This window comes from Mirounga leonina, unplaced genomic scaffold, assembly GCF_011800145.1.
Source record: "Mirounga leonina isolate KUSES-001 unplaced genomic scaffold, KU_Mleo_1.0 Mir_170, whole genome shotgun sequence".
In the NCBI taxonomy this organism is placed as follows: Eukaryota; Metazoa; Chordata; class Mammalia; order Carnivora; family Phocidae; genus Mirounga; species Mirounga leonina.
The window spans coordinates 8,954,038-8,973,791 of NW_023270433.1; the positions used below are offsets into that span (position 1 = coordinate 8,954,038).

A 19,754-nucleotide genomic window follows, 5' to 3' on the forward strand; every position below is an offset into this window, starting at 1 on the left:
ACACACACACACACACACACACGTTGGCCTCTTGCAGGCAAGACACCTGCCCCCCACCCCCACCCCACCCCCAGGCTTTAGTGAACATCAGGCCATTCCTTCAACTCTGCTCACTCCAGTTCAGGAGACTGCACTGTCCTAATGGACCCAACACAAGCTTAGCCAGGCCTCAGACCCTATTAATAACAGACCTCTCAAAATGACCCCAATCTCCCAGCAATTCTCTGCCTCCCCTTTATGCTGGGCAAATGATTTACCCACAGAGGCCCACAATCAGGGTTATGGGACTGCCCTGGAGGGAAGCATCTAGAGGTTTACAGAAGTGATGCCTTACAGTACTTGGGAAGAGGTGCAGGCCAGAGGATAAGATGAAGCTGGATGAGGAGTGGGGTCCAGAGCTTGACTCTCAGCTAGAATGGCTGGTACCAAAGACAGGAGCAAACTCTGCACCTTTAACCAAAAATGTCCTATACAGCCCCAGCAAGGCATTCCCAGACAGAAGCTGGCCTGCTATTTGAAAGAATTGTGGTCAGAAGGCTGGAGCCTTTAGAGCTGAGGGCCACGCAAGAGTGACTGGCATCAATTTGCTAATACATCAAGTCTAATTTTCACACATTCTAGGCTTTTCTAAGCAGAACTGGCTGTTGGGGAAAATGTCCTGTGGGGAAGCGAGGCAAGTGTGTGCATTCCAAGTGTCTGTCTCACTCAGAAATGCCATTGGTTCAGATGGTTTTACAGACAAGTTTTTTTCAAACCATTAGGGGACATACAATCCCTATGTTTTTAAAACTGTTACACAGGGGGAAAAAAAATCTGATAGAGATTACACCAAAAAGGAGAACTACAGATCAGTATAGAACACTGGTGTCCAGATAATTTAATATGGATTATTTGAAAAAGAGGCTCTATAGTCAAACAACTTGAGAAAGTACTTCCATTTATAGTCTACCTTTTGGAGAATCACAATAAGTCTTTGTATATTAAAGTCTCTGTGAAGTCCAGGGGTAAAGAAACTGTTTAACCTGGCATTTCTCAAACTCATCTGAGCCAGGACCACCTTTTGAAAGTTCTCCAATTATCTCTAATATGTGAATCACAACTATAGACCAACCCACTTAAGTATATAATAGTTGTAAAGCTACTAAACAAAATTTTAGTAGTTTGAATCCAACTTGATGTAAAACAAGTCAAAATCCACTATGATCAAGCAAGATTTATTCCAAAGAATAATTCACCATCAGGGAATCTATAAATTGAGTGCATTGCTAAAGAAAAATAAATCACAGGGTATTTCAACAAGACAGATGCTTTAAAAGTATTTGATAAACTTCAACACCAATTATAAATTTTTAAAAACCTCTCAGTAAACTAGGAAGAAAATTTAAACTTCTTAACATGATAAAGTTTATCAGAAGCCATCAACGAACATATTTAATGGTGAAACACTAAAGGTATTCTCATTTAAGTCAAAAACAAAACAAGGATGCCTGCCATAGCTGCTAGAGACTAATGCCAATGCAATAAGATATGAAAAATAAATAAGAAACAAATATTGGAAAGGAAGAGACAAAACTGTCATTATCTGTTCACGATTTAAGTATGTACCTAAAAACAAAAATTGAAGAGAATCAGCCAAAAATCTTAAGCTTTTGGTGAAATGGCTAGTTATAAGGTAAACACCAAAATCAATGGCTTTTCTAAATGTGAAGGGAAAAGACTTCCTTTCCATTGAAACTTCTGTGTTCTTTTTGACTTTGGCTGATTGCAGAGAGCAAATATTTTTATGTGTTCTCCCGACATGTGGCAAGTGGACCTGTTTCTTGTGCAGAGAGATACTATTGTCCAGCTACTATAGAGGTAAATCTCTCCAGTTCAGGGGGAAATATTATAGCAAGTCGACTTGGCTACAGATCAAAAGCTACATTTTTCTGTCAATTTCCAGGACTTTTATCTCCTATGTCACTTTCCTATATCTATGCCTCAGTTTCTTCCAAATTCAGAAGAGGGAGAGAGGTATTACTTATAGGATCCCCTAAATATAGCACTAAATACCAGTGATTTCTATTTAGAAAGTATGATTTTTTAAAGAAAATTATATTCACATTTGCAACGACTATTATAAAATAGCTGGGCTTAACATTAACAAGAAATGGGAAGGCCCATAGAAAGAAAACTATAAAACCTTACTGAAAGAACATAAAAGAAGTCCTTATTAAAAGGAAAAACGTAATAAATCCCTGGGGAAGAAGTCTCAATATTGCAAAGATGTCATATCTCCCCTAACTCAATTTATCAATTTAGTGGAATCTAAATCAAAGAACCAATATGATTTGGGGGATGTGATGCAATGGAACATGACAAAATTATTTTAAAACTGATTTTGACAAATAAATATGGGAAAATATGCAGAAAATTTTTCAAATTGAATAATAGTATTATATTAAATTTGTAAGAATAATGAATATAAAATATAATATGAAACTTACATTACAACATACTTTATATATATTTTATATCATATATTAATATAATAACTTACATTTTAATATCTGTTAGAGCAGTAATACTGGTTATCTAACATATTAAAATATAACATAGGGGCACCTGGGGGCCTCAGTTGGTTGAGGGTCTGACTCTTGATTTTGGCTCAGGTCATGATCTCAGGGTCCTGGGATCAAGTTCCTTGTTGGGCTCCAAGCTCAGTGGGGAGTCTGCTTGAGATTCTCTCTCTCCTTTTCCCCCTCCCCATCTCTAAAATAAATTAATCTTTAAAAAAATAATAAAATATAACATAAAACTTCAGTAAATAAAATTGTGGACCACCAGTGTAGGAATACACACTTTTATCATATACTGAGTTCCCTGTTTATAAATGCTTTGTTTCTAGCCACTGATCCATTTGTATATTCCTAATACTCCACTCCACGCCATATTATCTTGCCCAGATCACTTCAATAACATCCTTACTAGTCTCCTGGCTTTGCCTCCATTCAAACAATGGAAAACAGCAACCAGAGCGATCATTAAAAAAATAATAATAAAACAGCAAGTCACTTCCTTTCTTAAGGTCCTCCAGTGACTTTCCAAAAAATAAAATAAACTCAAATGCTCCAACACAACGCAACTGACCAGATCTCTTGCTCTCTGGACCTTGCCTGCCCCTCCATCTTCTCAGCTGCTCTGGCCATACTGGTTTCCTTTTAGATATTTAAATATGAAAGCTCTTTCTTCCCTGGGGGATTTCACCGAGGGCATTCCTCCTCACCATCTTTACAGGGTCTGGGCCCTTCTCATCCTTAAACTCTCAGCTAAATGTCACCTCTTTGGAGGCCTTCGCTGGTCATCTAAGTAGCTTCATATTGTATTCATACCACATCTGTTCATTTCCCACTTATGACTCATCACAATATGTAACTATTTACTATTTGTTTACCTGTTAAATTCTCAGTCTCCCCACCAGACTAAAAGCTCCACCATGGTATCTGTTCATCAAGCATAAATGTGCCCCATGTATTAGCCCCTCAATAAACATTTGTTTAATACATAGATGTGTCAACATTTAATACGTGCATACCCTCTGTCCATGTCTAACAATCAGGCAAGTGCACACAGATGTATGTTCAAGGATAATTATTTCAGCATTGCTTATAATGAGAAAATATTGGATATATCCTAAATGTCTAGCAATAGAAGATCGAGTCATTAAAAAAAGAAAGCTGTACTGACATAGAAATATACCATGATATTTTGTTAAGTAAGAAAATAAACCAAAACAGGGTATAGAACAGAATGCATTTATTCTATGAGCCTGTTAATTTTATATGTATTTATGAATAGTTATATGTATTAAAATGCATTAGATACTTGAAAATGCATACCAAACATTAATAGTTTAACAGTGGCTATCTGTAGGGGGAGGATAGAGATTTTTCATTTTCTATTTTAGCCTATCTGTATCTATATTTTAGCATCTTAAGAATATGGACACAAATAACAGAACACCCAACCAAGAGTAGCTTGAACAATAGGCATTTATTTTGCCAGCCAGAAGTCATCTACCTTCAGTCTGTTAGAGGAGAATGAAGACACTAAGAACACCTGTCCTTCTCTCCTTTGCTGACATCCTCAGGTGGTTGTCTTTTATGTTTGTACTTGTTAGCTCACTGGCTCCTCGAGCTTCAGATGTCACAGTCTCTTCTGTCACAGCATGAAAGCAGGTGGGGAGCAAAATCTTTCCCAGGAATTCCCCAGCAGATCTGGTAAGATCCCAAGGGCCAGAAATGGGTCACCTGGCCATCCTAACTGTAAGGGAGGCTAGGAAATTGGCTTTGTCAATCATGGTCACCTCCTGAGGCTGGTCATATTGACATGCCATTTAAAATCACTGTTCCCCTGGAAAACAGTGTGGAAGTTCCTCAGAAAATTTAAAACAGAACGACCACGTCATCCAGCAATCCCACTTCTATATACCTAAAGGGTATATACCCAAAGGAGATGAAAATGAGATCTCAAAGAGACACCTGTAGTCCCACGTTCACTGCAGCATTATTTACAACAGCCAAGAGATGGAAACAACACACGTGTCTTTTGAGGGATAAATGGATAAAGAAAGTTTGAGATACATAGACACAGACGCACACACAGACACACAGACACACAGACGCACACAGAGAGACACACAGGAATATTATTCAGTCATTAAAAAGAAGGAAATCCTGCCTTTGTGACAACATGGGTGAACCATGAGGACAAGAGGCTAAGTGAAAAAATCAGACAGAGAAAGACAAATACTGGATAAGTTCATCTATATGAGGAATCTAAAAAACAGGACTGATAGAAACAGAGTAGATGGGTAGTTGCCAGAGGCACTGGGGGGTGGGAGATGGATGAAGATGGTCGAAGGGTACAAACTTCCAGTTACAAGATGAACAAGTTCTGGGGATCTAACACACAGCATGGTGACTAGAGTTAACTACACCATATTGTATACTGAAAAGTGGCTAAGAGAGTAGATCTTAAATGTTCTCACTAAACACGCAAATGCTAACTGTGCGAGGTGATGGGTGTGTTAACCAATCTTCCAATGGTGACCATTTCACAATACATATGTGTATCAAATCATCATATTGTATACCTTAAACTTACACAACATACATGTCAATTCTATTTCAACACATCTGGAAAAAGATAAAAAATAAAATCAAAAACAATCAGTTTCCTTATCAGGGAGGAAGGCAATTAAGATTTTTCACAATTTTAATAATGAGTATAATCAGGAAAGAGAAAAGTCAGCGTATGTCAGACATGGTAAGATGCCAAAGGGTGTTCAATGAAATGCGGCCAACAGTTTGGAGAGCAGGTCTTTGCTGCTTAGAAGGCCCTGCCCATGCAGGCCAAACACCACCTTGGCCAGCCTCCTGAACCTGAGATCACCACTGCTCACTTTTGTCCTCTTTGCCCTCCGCTGACCCCCCGTAAAGTTCTCCCAATTAATAAATACATCATGACTCCTCAGGCCACTTTCTGGTATTGATCTGTGGGAACTAGAACGGATTGATTCTGCCTTAAGAGAGCAGGGGTAAAATCTCATCAGTTATCAGTCTTGCTGGCTGAAACAGAACTTTGCCCTGATCTGCACTGTTGTTGATCTGGTCTGTGCTCTCAGACTGAACACAGAGGCTCACGGGAGCAGAAGGCAGGCAGGTGGGATGAACGTGTTTATGGCACAGTATGCAAATGTGGCTGGCTCTCTTTCATGGAGTCTGACTGGAAGGATATGAAAAATAAACAGAGAACAACCACAAACAGTGCTGTTGAAACTCAGAAACCATAACCACGTGCAGAACTGCTTTTAGAGGCACCACATAATGACAGACCCAAATTGTGATTCTTTCAATACCCTTTTTAGTCAAGAGGAGCTTGCTCCAGAGAGTTGGCACAAAGAAGGCAGACGGTAGGCTTCGGGAGGGCCGGCACCTTAGGAGTCTTGTCTCTCTTTTCACCACTCCAGGACACAGTTAGGTACTCAACAAATATTTCTTGAATGAACAATGTCATTCTCAATGTCAGTTAGAAATCACAACAATTTCCATTTGCAGGGATTTCCCTGGGCCAGGCACTGGGCTCGGCCCTTCTGCATAAATCATTTCCCTCAACACCGACATGGATCCCATGACACAGGGATTATGATCCGCATATGACAACTATGGAAATTGGGGCTTCCTAAGTCGCACTGTGGTAAGTGGGGGTCAGAGGCATCAAACTCCAAATTGAATGCCTGTAGCTTCGCTATACAGACCTTTTGAACAGAATTCCCAGAGTCCTGGAGAACATTCTGTCGAATGGAGTCCTACTCTTCCATGGACAGTGGTTGTTCCCTTAATCCCTCACTCAGAGTCCTGGCCAGGCTTCTGGATTTAGAGAGTCGGTTTTGCCCTCAAGATGTGTCTGCGTGGCTCAGTGGGTTAAGTGTCTGCCTTCAGCTCAGGTTATGGTCCCAGAGTCCTGGAATCCAGCCCTGCGTTGGGCTCCCGGCTCAGCAGGGAGTCTGCTTCTCCATCTCCCTCTGCCCCTACCCTGCTCATGCTCTCTCCCTCTCTCTCAAATAATTAAATAAAATCTTTAAAAAGGGGGTGCCTGGGTGGCTTAGTCGGTTAAGCATCTGCCTTTGGCTCAGGTCATGATCCTGGGACTCTGGGATCGAGTCCTGCGTCAGGATCCCTACTCGGTGGGGAACATCCTTCTCCCTCTCCCTCTCCCTCTGCTGCTCCCCCTGCTTGTGCTCTCTCTCACTGTCAAATAAATAAATAAAATCTTTTAAAAATCTTAAAAAAAGATGTGCACAGTCTGGAGGAGATTCAGCTTTTGTTGGTAACGATCACCTGGTTATCAGCAATAGAAACGCACTCTAGCTTAGGCAAAAAAAGAGAATTTGTGGAACAAATGGGGATTCTCATGGACGCAGTCACCAGACAGAAATATTCTGGGGCTTTTCCAGGGTCACATGTCCTCCTGTTATTCCTTCTCCCTGCATGTCTGCCCCTGCTCTTCACCCTCTCTAACAGACCGCTTTTCTCTTCTCCTTGTTCACAGTCTAACAGGGCTGCCATAACAGTACCCCCAGTCCTCCACATATCACGTCGGGTCACATTCCAGTGACCTGCGACACGGGCAAGTGTCTCTTAGCTCTAATTCCAGACTTAGGGGGAGAGAATCTGAAAGGCCCACTAATGGCCAGGTCTAGCCTGAACCAAATAAACCAGACACAGGGGAGGGTCACGTCTATTTACCCATGTGCTAGGCAATGCTATCTGCAAATATTTCTCCTCATCTGTAGCTTATCTTCTTATTCTCTTGATGCTATGGATTTTTAATAGTGAAATTGGAGAATTCAAAGCCAAGAAGTTACCCTTTGTTTTTGTTGTTTGTTTGGTTTTACCTTGTATCATTTCTTCCCTGAAGGACTAAGCCATGGGAAAAAGGTTTTAAGGAGGGAAGAGGCTCGGGTTGAGGTGCTAGAAGGAATTACCAAGGAGAAAACACATTGGGTAATCTTCTAAAATATTTACCAGCAACACAGGTATTACATTATAGTGTGAAGCAATCTGCCCAAGGGTATCAATACAAATGGTCAAAGTCCTGTTGTAACAGTGAGAAGAGAAATACTCATTCTTCCAGGAAGAGGCTACAGAGAAAACGGATGTCCACTGGTCCTTGAAGAATGAGGAGCAGTCACCAAGCAGGCAAAGGAGGAAAGCTGTGGGAATACACAGAGTAGGGAGGAAGGTGAGGGGTGACTGGAGCTGTCGTGAAGGGTTGGTGGCCAGAGGGGCGAGGGTGAGGTTAAGCGGTGGGCCAGGGCCCACTGGAAGGACCAGCTGTCCCAGGCTAAAGGACAGCAGTTGAAAGACCTATATCCCACAGAATCGCATATCCAAAAAAACAGTTTTACATATCAGCCTGTACTGAGGACTCCCAACTTTGTCTCTAGCCTGATCCTCCTCCCTGAACCGCAAACCTTTTTTATCCCACAGCCCACTCGACATGCCCATTTGAATGCTTAGTGGGCAATTCCAACGTAACACTACTTCTAGAACCTGGCTCCTGACTGCACCTTCCAAACCCGCTCCTCCCTCCATCTGCCCCATCTCACCAGTTGGAAACTACATCTTTCCGGGTGCTCAGCCAAACCTGGGAGCCATCTTTGCCTCCTTTCTTTCTTGTATCCCTCACCTCCAATATTTCAGCCTCAAGGCTCAGGGCAGTAAAGGAGGTGTGTCCGCTGAGTGCCAAGGTTCTTCTCTGTGTGGAAGAAGGCAGAGCATGTTCCATTGGAAGTATGCATACAAGTTGGCCAGGCAGGGAAAGGCGGGGCACAGGAAGGAGGTGCTCCAGGCAGAAAGGATATGCGCAAAGGGCACCAAAGTAGGAGAAGGGAGGTCATGTATGGAGAGGGGGTGGGGGGCGGGGGGGTGTCAATCTGACTGGAGGGAGCTGGGGGAAGTAACAGTGCTTGTCAGTGAGGCAGGAAATACAAGTAGGGAAATGTGAAAAAGACAGACAATGTGGCATTATATAAGCAGAACTGCACGGCTGTCTGTAAGTTGCAGACAGACATCACCGCGAAACAGCTGAATGGGAGCGCAACGTTGAGAATGCTCTGGCGTACAATTTAGGCCACAGGGTAAGCACAAAATTCATCTTAGGAGCCCTACGGGGAAAGACTCTCAAACGGGTAAATTAGTTATTATAATAAGAGGGCTGTATGGCTACGAATGGAGGGGAGCATCATAGTAAAAGAAGACAGACAATGACTTCAAATGTGACTACCAAATTGAAAGTTTTGAGGGTGATTCTTTGAATGCAAAGTGGTAATCGGCCTCAGTTAGCTTCTCACAAAGGCAACTCCAAACCGTTCCACAGTAGGTCATGGAGCAGATGCACTTATTTAATGATGATAAAAGGTTCTCACGGGCGATTCCAGGAAGCCAACTAACGTACGTTATCTGTGCATACTGGACTCGTGTGACTATGCACATGCGTGGTGCATGTGTGTGTGTGTGTGTGATCTATGTAAAGCTGTCAACGGTCTTTTCTATGAAAGGAACGTTCTTTATTGTGCTATTATTTCCTTCTGACTTATAAATATTAAGATGCCCTTTATGTCATGAAATAAAGTGGCAGTATGTACTTACAAGACAAAATAACTTTTGTTGCTTTCCAAATTAGTTTTTGGAATTTACGCATCCATGATCCCAAAGTCTGGGAATCAGGGCCTCCCTGATTAAACATTTGGTTTTGAAATTTTGGCTCCAGCTTTGACCTGAGCATCCTTTCAGGATGCAAGTTTCCGTATTTTTTTTTTTTTTTTTTGGTCCGGGGAGGTAAAATTCGCCCAGCACTAAGGGCCATGAGTGACAAATTCAAAAGGGAAAGAAGTGGACTCTAATTTTGGAATCTAATCATAGCTGGGGCTCCCATTGCTCACGGTTCACGTTTGTCTTGCAGGCACCAGAAGCGCTACCTTGAAATTAAAGACAAATCAAAGTCTATTACTCCCTGCGGGAGAGACTGTTAGGAGCCCTCAGGTGTACCTGTGAGCTCTTCTAGGTCCCCAGCCTCCCTGCGGCTAGCTTGGCCCTGTGACTAGTTCTGGCCCATGGGATGTGAGCAGAGTGATCTGCATTCCTTCCTTCCGGCTAAGGTGGATAAGATCTCGTGTGCCTTCTCCTCTCCCTCCCCTCCTCTACCTGTCCCTAGGTAGAGGACATAATGGTGACCGGGAAGCTACCAGTTGATTGAGCTACAAAAGGGAGGCAGCCTGAGCTCCTGAGTTACCAGTGAGAGGAAATTGTCCAAACACACAGTTGACTGCAACTCAAAAGAAAAGCAAACTCCTCTGGTGGAAAGCCACTGAGACTTTAGGGTTTATTTGTTACTGCAGCATAGCTTGTCCTACTCTGACACATCGCCTTGCTAAAATACCCACCAGGGCCTTCCCCTTGCATTTGGACAAAACCCCACCACCCTTTCCTTGGCCTATAAAGCCCCACACGTGCTCCTTCACACCTGCTGGCGTCCCTCTCCCACACTCACTGGCCACACCAGCCTTCGAAGGATGCCCAAACACGCCAAGCTCATTCCCACTGTAGGGCATTTCCACCAGCAATTCTTTGGCTTGGATAGGTTGCTGCCAGCCCCTCACTCTTGACATTCACCTCACCCTCAAGGGAGCAGAGAAGCCTTCCTTGATCACCTGAGTTAAAAGACGCCATTCATCACTCTGTCTCATCGTGTTTTATTTGTACCCTGGCATTTATCACTACCTGGTATTTTCTTTTTTATTTACTTGTTCATCTGTTTCCCATCTTGTTTATCTTCTTTACCGCATGTATTTGCTGAGTAGATGGATGAACGAACAAATGACCTCAGTGCTGTTGCCTTGCATCTGCCCAGGGAGTTCACGGTGCCTAGTAAGCCCCCGAACAGTGGTCCTGTTGTCCAACATTGTGCCCCAAACTAGCCCCAAACAGCGGCTTACGCGAATGGCAATCATTTGCTTTTGCTCATGAATCTGGGGGTTGGCTGGGTTCTGCTAGGGGTTCTCACTTGGGGGTCTCTCAGGAGGGGGTATTCAGATGGTGACTGGGGCCCGGCTAATTCTGAAGACCTCTTTATTCACATGTCTGGCTCCTGGACTGGGAAGACTCAAACATCTGGGGTTTATTCCACTGACCAGCTGTGTGACTTCAGGAAGGTTACTTAATCTCTCTCTTTTTTTTTTAAAGATTTTATTTATTTATTTATTTGAGAGAGAGAGAATGAGAGAGAGCAAGCACATGAGAGGGGGGAGGGTCAGAGGGAGAAGCAGACTCCCCGCCGAGCAGGGAGCCCGATGTGGGACTCGATCCAGGGACTCCAGGATCATGACCTGAGCCGAAGGCAGTCGCTCAACCAACTGAGCCACCCAGGTGCCCACTTAATCTCTTTGAGCCTGTTATTTTTATATGCAAAACAGGAACAGAAGTAATAATAATACCTACTATTTATTTGACATCTACTATTTCTAAGCACTGTATATGCTAAACTCTTTGCATGCCTGTCTCCCCAAATCCTTAGAACCACCTATTTGTAGATATTCCCATTTTATAGATGGGATTTTATAGATGAAGAAACTCCTGATTTTATAGATGAAGAAGCTGAAGTTCAGAGATGTTAAATGTCTTGCTCAAAGGTATACAGCTAATTTTGCCAGGAACTTCTAGTTAATGTAGTGCATGGGGTCAGTATGGGAAATCCCCACCCCTACATACATGAAAATGCAAGATAAAAATAAAACCAAAAAATGTAAATGCACAGCCGAGTTCGAAGCCAAGAACGAGGGAGCCCCAGCGACCAGACAAACCGGGAACTTAAAGTCAGGACAGTGAGCAGGATCTGAGGTTGAGGGGCTCCCTGGGGAGGGGGCAGGTGGGAGCCAGGAGTCCCAGGAGGTTGCTTGCTAAGAGAAAGAGGCTCTGCCCAGAGCTCTCCTGCCGAGCAGCCACGAGACCTCTAGTGGAGCTGGAGCATCCAAGTGGCATGGCTAAGTCCGGCCTGCAGCGGGCGTTCCACCTGGCCACCTGATTCCCCACCTGTGCGCTGACCATCGGGCACCGTCCACTTATTTAAACATTCAACTTAATAAACCATCTCCAGACACCTCTGTAGTTGTCCTTTCTAGTTAGCATCCACTCTAAAAGTCTGTTCGAACGGACGAAAGATAAAGAGGAAACAGGAAACCTTGGAAAGGAAACAAAGCACTTGTAAATCCAAGGAAAATCAAAGATGAAATTGCAACTGCCATTAAAGAAGGCATGAGTCTGGAAACACTCCTTACCAAAAGCTGGAGATTAACAGAGCCAAGGCCACAGGTACAAGGGGCCTTTTGCCCTCCAAGAAAGCTGTGGTGGAGGATCCAGGTGGCAAATGAAGCTGCAGAGCACCAAGATTAGCTAAACCGACAGACAGCATGAACAGGGAGCTGGAAGGGAGAAAAGACACAAAGACAATCCCGGGTTACGATGGGTCCAAGAAGAAACCATTACAGAAATGAGAAAGTGCCATACTTACAAAAAGACCAGGACAGAAACTCTACTTCTCAAAATTTACAGGGGAAAATTTCTGCCCGCTGGTCCATGAAAGAGACAAAGACTTGCCATCAACCCGGGCAGGCGTGGAAAAGAAAACAGGAGGTCCAGGGCCGGGCCACATTCCGGCATCAAGCCTGGAGCCTGGAGACTTAGCCTGGGAAGTTAATAAGCAACCTCATCTGAGACCAGACCCCAGTGGAGGCAAGCTTCAAACTGCTCTGTCGATGCAACCCAGGGCATATGGGCCCCCGGGGAAACAGAGCTTACAGCCAACAATTCCAGAGCACACAAGGAAGCCAGCAAGAGAAAGGCCCAGGGGGTACATCCCAGGGGGACATTGGTACCTCAGGACCTGGAGATGACAGAATGACCTGAAAGTGCTGTGCCTTTTAGCCTGTTAGTGAAACAGAGGGAGTGCTGGAACCCTACAGCAAGAACAGGGGAGGAAGGGAAGGAACGGGTTAGCATGCAGTAGAGCTGATCTTCAAACCACGTCCACAGCTGAGCTACATCGATGCTGCCACTTAGGGCTCGTGTGTTGGGAGGAGGCGGCGGGGGGGGGGGGGGGTGCAACAGAATCGCTCTCCTGTCCTTCCCATCTCCTTCCCATTTGTTTCGCAAGACAAAGTTTGCTCCCTGAGTTAGAAGCTGGCAGTGACAGCCACTGATTTTCCAAAAACAACAGAGGAAAGGGCTCAAGGGGGTGGTGGAGAAAGTGAGGGTTAGCTACTGCCCTACTGCTCCAGGGCTTTGGGTGCAGACTGTGGGTGGAGAGTGGTGGGGGGGGGGCGGCTGTGTGCCCACGACGGTGGCCTTCGTGATGACCCCCCCACCACACACCGCTGCTTCCTCCTTCCCCGCCCCCGCTGCATTCGGCTCAGTCCCATTGTTTTTGCTTCTGTATCAGGTTTGGTGACAGTTTTAAAGACACCAACATGCCACAGCATCCACCCTGCAGCCAGCCCAGCCTCAGCTGCTGTCCGCTCAGCGTCATTGCCAACATATGTTTAACCCGCTGTTCTTTCGCTTTTGTAAACACACGGTCTTCTTTCAACTCTCAAATTAATATGATCCTTCCCCCTCCTTTCAAATCCCACCTTGCAGCCACACGCCTGATCAGATTTTACGTTTACAGACACACGCGAGACGGGACTCACATGCACACGACCCAGAGGCGGGCAGATCCCCTGCTCCCCCAGACCCCCAGGCCCCCAGACCTCCGCCGTCCTGGAGGACCTACCACGCTGTGGACACACTCACAGCGCGGTCAGGTTGACTCGGAACACTGTGGAGGCCTCATGAACACAGGTACACCGAGACCTGGGGGCCTTGAAGGTCAGACCCTAGGATGGACAGACATACACACAGACACTGACGCAGACACATGGGTGTGCAATCAGGCGGTCACAGGAACCCACAGAACAGCCGTGCATCCACAGACATTGTTATGGACTGAAGTGTGTCCCCCAAAATTCACATGTTGAAGTTCCACGCCCCAGGACCTCAGAATGGGGCTGAATTTGGAGGCAGGGACTTTAAAGGAGTAATTAAGGTTATGAGGTCACTGTGTGGGCCCTAATCCAATATGACTGGTGACCTTTTAAGAAGAGAAGACTTGAACATGATGCACACAGAGGGAAGACCCTGTGAAGGTCCAGGAAGAAGGTGGCCATCTACAAGCCATGGAGGGGCCTCAGAAGAAACCAACCCTGCCAACACCTTGATCCCAGACTTTTAGCCCCCAGACTGTGACAAAATAAATTTCTGTTGTTTAAACTATCCTGTCTGTGGTACTTTGTTTGGCAGCCCTAGAAAATTAATACAGACATGGGGCCCAGGAGATTCCCAATATCCCCCCAACCCAACCCCAGACCCACAGCCGTCTTCACAGCCTCACACAGGACCCCCAGGTCAGCACACCCCACACACACAGACCTGAAGCCCAGGTCCTGCTGGGGAGCCCCACTCCCCACAGCCCCTTTCTCAGCACAGGGGCTGAGTTTGGCCCCACCTTCCAGCATCACCAAGATGCAAGAGGGGAGGGCAGCCAGGGACTTCCTCCACCAGATAGCGAAATTGTAGAAAATGCTAGAATGATAAGAACTCACCCATATTGGATAGGTTTCAAGGGCTGTTCCAAATACTCTGCAGGTATGATCTAACCTTCTCAACGGCTCTTTGAGGTAGATACTATTATCAAAATCCCCATTCAAGGGCGCCTGGGTGGCTCAGTTGGTTAAGCGACTGCCTTCGGCTCAGGTCATGATCCTGGAGTCCCGGGATCGAGTCCCGCATCGGGCTCCCTGCTTGGCAGGGAGTCTGCTTCTCCCTCTGACCCTCCCCCCTCTCATGTGCTCTCTCTCTCTCTCATTCTCTCTCTCAAATAAATAAGTAAAAAAAAAATCTTTAAAAAAAAAAAAAAGTGGTGGGCACTCTTGGACTGAGGCCCTGGTGAGGGGCTACATGAACTGTAAGATGCAGCCATGGGCTATGGGAATGGCAGTACAGTGAGGAGGGAACAGAGGAGCTTCCACTCAGTGAGGATGGGGAACAGGTGCCAATAGTCTTGAAAAGATGATGACAGCAATCATAGTGCCTACTTACTAAGCCTGGTGCCCAGCCATTATCCCCATTGAACAGAGGGGGCCACTGAGGCTCAGAGAGAAGGGGCCTGTGTATTGTTCCTGTGCTAGGAAGGGACAGAGCCACGATTCCAAGCCTAGTGCATGCGTATGGACTCAAAAACCCACAGGGAGAGGCAGGAGGGTCCCCAGGATGTTAGGAAGCCAATTTTATTGGAGGTAAAAGAATCAGACATAGAGGGGTGCCTGGGTGGCTCAGTCGGTTAAGCGTCTGCCTTCAGCTCGGGTCATGATCCTGGAGTCCCGGGATCGAGTCCCGCATCGGGCTCCCTGCTCGGCAGGGAGTCTGCTTCTCCCTCTGACCCTCCTCCCTCTCATGCTCTCTCTATCTCATTCTCTCTCTCAAATAAATAAATAAAATCTTAAAAAAAAAAAAAAATCCCCATTCAAGAGACAGCACAAGTAGGACACAGAGAGGTTAGGTAAGTTGCCCGAGACCACAGAGCCAGCAAAAGCAGAGCTGGGGCTTGAGCTGGAGCAGCCCGGCTCAAGCCTGGCTCCGAACCATGGGGCCATCTGCCACCAGGATCAGAGAAAGAGCCAAGTTACAGAGAAACTCAAACACTGGGGCAAGAAACAAGTGAGCCAAAACGTTTTCCCCAGGGCAGATATTCCTTGGGTCTTCAGGTCCGAGGCAAAACCCTGCACTCAAGGCTGGCAAAATAATTGGCAGGGTCCAGTGCCAAATGAACACCTGGGCCCCCTGTTCGAAAGGCAGGGAAAAAGCACAAAGAAAAATGTTCAGATGCAAAGTTTTTCTTTTTTTCAGTGGTCTCTCTCGACTTACCAAAACATTTTTTGAGATCTCATGCCACTCTAAGAAATCATTTTAAATTATTAGCATGCATTTTACTTAATATTAGGCAATATCAGTGTTGAATGCAAATAGAAGAGCATGTAACTCGTATGCAGAATCACCAAAACCATACACCTATTTTGTCGCTCACATAGAGATATATATATTCCTTCTCACCGGAATAGCAGGAACGCCGCACAAAATGAACTCAACTGTTTTTATTTCACTTCTTGATATATGCACACACTACTAATGCTCCCTGCCTTTAGCTTACTGACGAGTAGGGAGACTTGAGAGGTCATGGTTTGCAACGTAAGTGGTTGGCTCATCCAGGGAAGCAGCACGAATCCAAAAGGATATGAAAGAGTTGGTTGGTAGTTCATGTTGCCTTCTTTCTACTGTTCCCAGCAAATCCTTAATTGAAGGGAAAGTGTGGCCACTTGAGGCTGTGGGCACCCCACTTAGTAGAAGGAACACATTTACCTTCTAATTGCTCAGAGTCTCACTGGGCTCCCATGCATTGTGGGTCCACTGGAATTCTGTGCTCAAGGGGCATGGCAAATGCCATATGCCAACAGGGGGGCCAGGAGTGGTGGCCACAAACATTGTATGTGTTGTCTCCTCTGCTCCCGGGCACGCTCCATTGTCCCATTGGACTTCACTTACAAAATACAAGTTCCAAGATACAGTTGTTCAGAATGTCAAAATGACAACTGCAGAGCATTAAACAAAGCACAGGGTTCTCCTGAGCGCAGGTATGACTGTATCCAGTCCTGCCCTGGCCATGTTCCTGGCCCCAGAACAGCCTTAGCTCACAGCTCCTCCTTCCTCGGGTCGAGCCGAGGCCCACACAGAGCTCCCTCCACTGCCAAGTGCTTCCCCAACCCGGTCCCGCTCCTCTGCCCTGTGTCAGAAGTCACTCGGTGTCTGGAAGTTCATCCTTTCATCTGACCTAATTTCAGGATGCTGGAATTACAAGGACACATTCTTCACCTGTTTTGAGGGGAGCTGAGTATTTCTTGTTCTTATGACGCAGACTTACTATGATCCAATCACTTCAAGTACCATCTATAACCCCCAAATCTTCACCAGGAGCCCACGCCTTGCTCCTGTGTTTACCCAGATGCCTACAGGATGCTTCCATCTGAATGTCTACAGACATCTCAGGCCTGGAGAAACTTACCCATCTCCCCCCAACCCAGACCTGTCCCCCATCTCAGTATTAGGGGTCACTGTTCTTCTGAAACCAGGGAGGCATCTCGTGTCCCCTCCATATAGCACCCCCCACAACCTACAGAGTATACCTCTATAAGACCTGTCATTTCTGCTCCATGCCCCATCACTGGGACCATGGCAGGAGCCCCCTCACCCAGTCTATCCTCCTCACCATTCTCAAGCATGTATTTTATTACATCAGTGCCCTACTCAGAAACTTCTCAGAGCTTCCCATTGCTTCTGAGTGAAATCTGCACTCCTTAGCTCTGGGTAACAAGGTGAACACTTCCCCAGGGGAAATAATGTCCCAGGAACTAAAAATAGAGTGTGTAATTGGACATGGTGGATGGAGAGGGGTTTCCTCTGCTCTCTACAGACAAGACCGTGGGCTGGGGGCAGAGGGTGGGTTTAGGCTCAGAGAATGGTCAAAGTTGGAAACCCCTCCAAAGCTGACAGGCTCAGGTTGCCTTGGGGAACATGGCATGGTGCAGGGAGGTGCGGAAAGGTGCTGCAAGAAGGTAGGCCGGGGTGTGTCTGAAACAACCATATGGAGCTCAAGCACCATAGCTGAGTGAAGCAGAGATTGCTGTGTGATCACCAAGCCGGTTTCCTCTTCCTGAGCACATGCTAGACTACATTTCCCAGTCTCCCTTGCAGTTAGGTGGGGCCATATGACTGAGTCCTGGCCAATGGAACATGAGGATTGGTCACTTCCAGGCCAGATGACTAGAAGTCTCCAGAGCAATCCTCCACGCTATCTCTTGTGTCCCATTTAGCAGCCAGATGCAGAGGAAGAGACAAGACATCACAAGATGACAGACCATAACACAGAAGGGGCCCAAGCCCCTGAGTGACTGTGTGGAACAGAGTATCCCCTCCCCCACCATGCACACTGAATTGTGACATGAATGAGAAATAAACTTTGGTTGTGTTAAGGCACTGAGATGTTGAGGGTGCCAGTGCTAGCAGTTACCTTATCCTGACTAATCTAGTTTCTACACACACACACACACACACACACACACACACACACACCTGCACCCTAAAGAATGATTGCCCATCAGTGGTACGCCTGGCTCCCCACCGTCTGTCAGTGAGGAGGGAGTTCACAAGCCAGACAGCCTGTTTCTCTTCATAATTCATTTTTAATTACACAAATAGTTCATGAGTACCTTCTCCTTTTTTCCCTTCTGTGAGACAGTATGGAAATACAACAATGAAGTTCGATCCTCTTTGACACCTTCCCACTAGCCCCACTTACCTACCACCTTCCTGCCAGTGCCACCACGCGAGCTCCTTTCCCTCAGTCTCAGAGGTCGCTATTGCTGTTCTCCTTTGAGTCATCCTTGCAAATATTTTTTATATCTTTGTACCTATAAAAAATTTAAAAATTATCGTGTATGTTTCTATTTCTCTGACTCTACAAAAAAGATGTCCTGCTTTATGTGTTTCTTTATTCACCCAATGATATCTCTTGATGTTATGGCATAGATTTTTCTCATTCTTTTTTTTTTTTTAAGATTTTTATTTATTTGGGAGAGACAGAACAAGCAGGGGGGAGGGGCAGAGGGAGAGAGAGAAGCAGACTGCCCGCCGAGCAGGAAGCCTGACACGGGGCTGGATGCCAGGACTCTGAGATCATGACCTGAGCCGAAGGCGGATGCTCAACCAACCGAGCCACCCAGGCGCCCCAGATTTATCTCATTCTCATGAACAGTTGTGTAGTACTTCCTAGCATGGCCGTGCTAGGGTTTATCTGGCTAGTCTCCTGTTGACGGACATGTAGGTTTTCTCTGAGTTTTTACTCTTCTGAATAATACTGCAGCAAACATCCCCCTGCAGGCCTCCTTATGCACACGCACAAGCATTTTCTCCAGGGGAGATACCGGCGAGTGGGCTTGTCTTTCAAAGCAGTTGTGCCAATTTGCACCATCACCCACAATATGCAAGAGTCCCTATTTCCGCACATCCTAACATTTAATATCAAATTTAATTTTTTTCACGAATCTGATGAGTGAAATATAGCTGATGGTAGTTTAATGCTTTATTTCCTTGATTACTGGTGAAATTGAACATTCTTCAAGTTTATTGGCCATTTGAATTTCCTTTTCCATAAATCGACTGTTTTTTATCATTTGCTGAGTGCTCTATTGGGCAATTTGTCTTTTTCTTATTGATTTGTTAGAATTCTTTATATATTCTGGATGCTAATCCCTTATCTATTATATAAATTGCAAATATTTTCTCCCAGGCTATAGCTTGTTTCTAGCTTGTTTATGGTATCTGTTGTCACTTAGAAGTTTTACACTTCAGTATAGTGAGAGCTATCAATTGTTCCTTTTATGCTGCTTGCTTTTGGCCATTCTATTTTCAGCAGTGACACCATGAGGCGGGGAAACGAGCAACCAGGAACACAGGCCCTCCCTCTGGTGGACAGACTAGATTTGCTGATCCTTTCTGTGAGCAGTAACTTCAACAGACTCCTGCTGAGGCTCTCAGACTTAGTTCAGCGGGAAGGGAGAAGGCAGGGGGGCCAGCAGGTGCCGCAGGGAGAGAAGAAAGACACTCTTCCCTCTATGGGGAGATCGGATTGGAGAGTCACGAGGAATATTAAAAGGTGACTTTATTTTGTACCCTCTAGGCTGGTTCAGCCAGACATATGGCTTCTATTCCAAGTTCTCCATGATACAGTCCCCCTTTTGACTTTTATTGTTAACTACACCCCCTTCAAGTAGCCTTCCCTCCAGTTACAACAAGTTCTGTACCAAACCACAATCGTACTCTGTCCCCTGAAGAGATAGCAGACAAACCGATGGCACTTATTCTGAATCAGGCTCTGTGCTAAGCTGTCTGCATACCATGCTGGCAGCCAGGATAAGCTGGCTGTGTTGCTGTAAGAAGCAACTCTAAGCTTCCAAGTCTATATCCCACTCATGCTACCGGTCCAGGGCACACTGGCTGCGACCTGGC

General features: G+C 45.6%; 1 protein-coding gene across 3 annotated transcripts in view; it reads right to left on the reverse strand.

Moving 5' to 3' along the window:
• MVB12B (multivesicular body subunit 12B) overlaps positions 1-19,754 on the reverse strand; it is a 269,437-nt gene that overhangs the window by 194,140 nt on the left and 55,543 nt on the right. Inside the window, exons 1-2 of one of the 3 annotated variants that reach the window (XM_035015797.1) lie at positions 18,046-18,157; positions 11,879-12,022 (exon numbers count right to left, since the gene is read on the reverse strand). The exons of 1 other annotated variant lie outside the window; for it this stretch is intronic. The gene's annotated coding sequence lies outside the window, so the exon portion shown is untranslated. Of the gene's footprint in view, positions 1-11,878; positions 12,023-18,045; positions 18,158-19,754 lie in introns of those variants that run through there. One more of the 3 variants, XM_035015796.1, reaches the window with a different exon arrangement.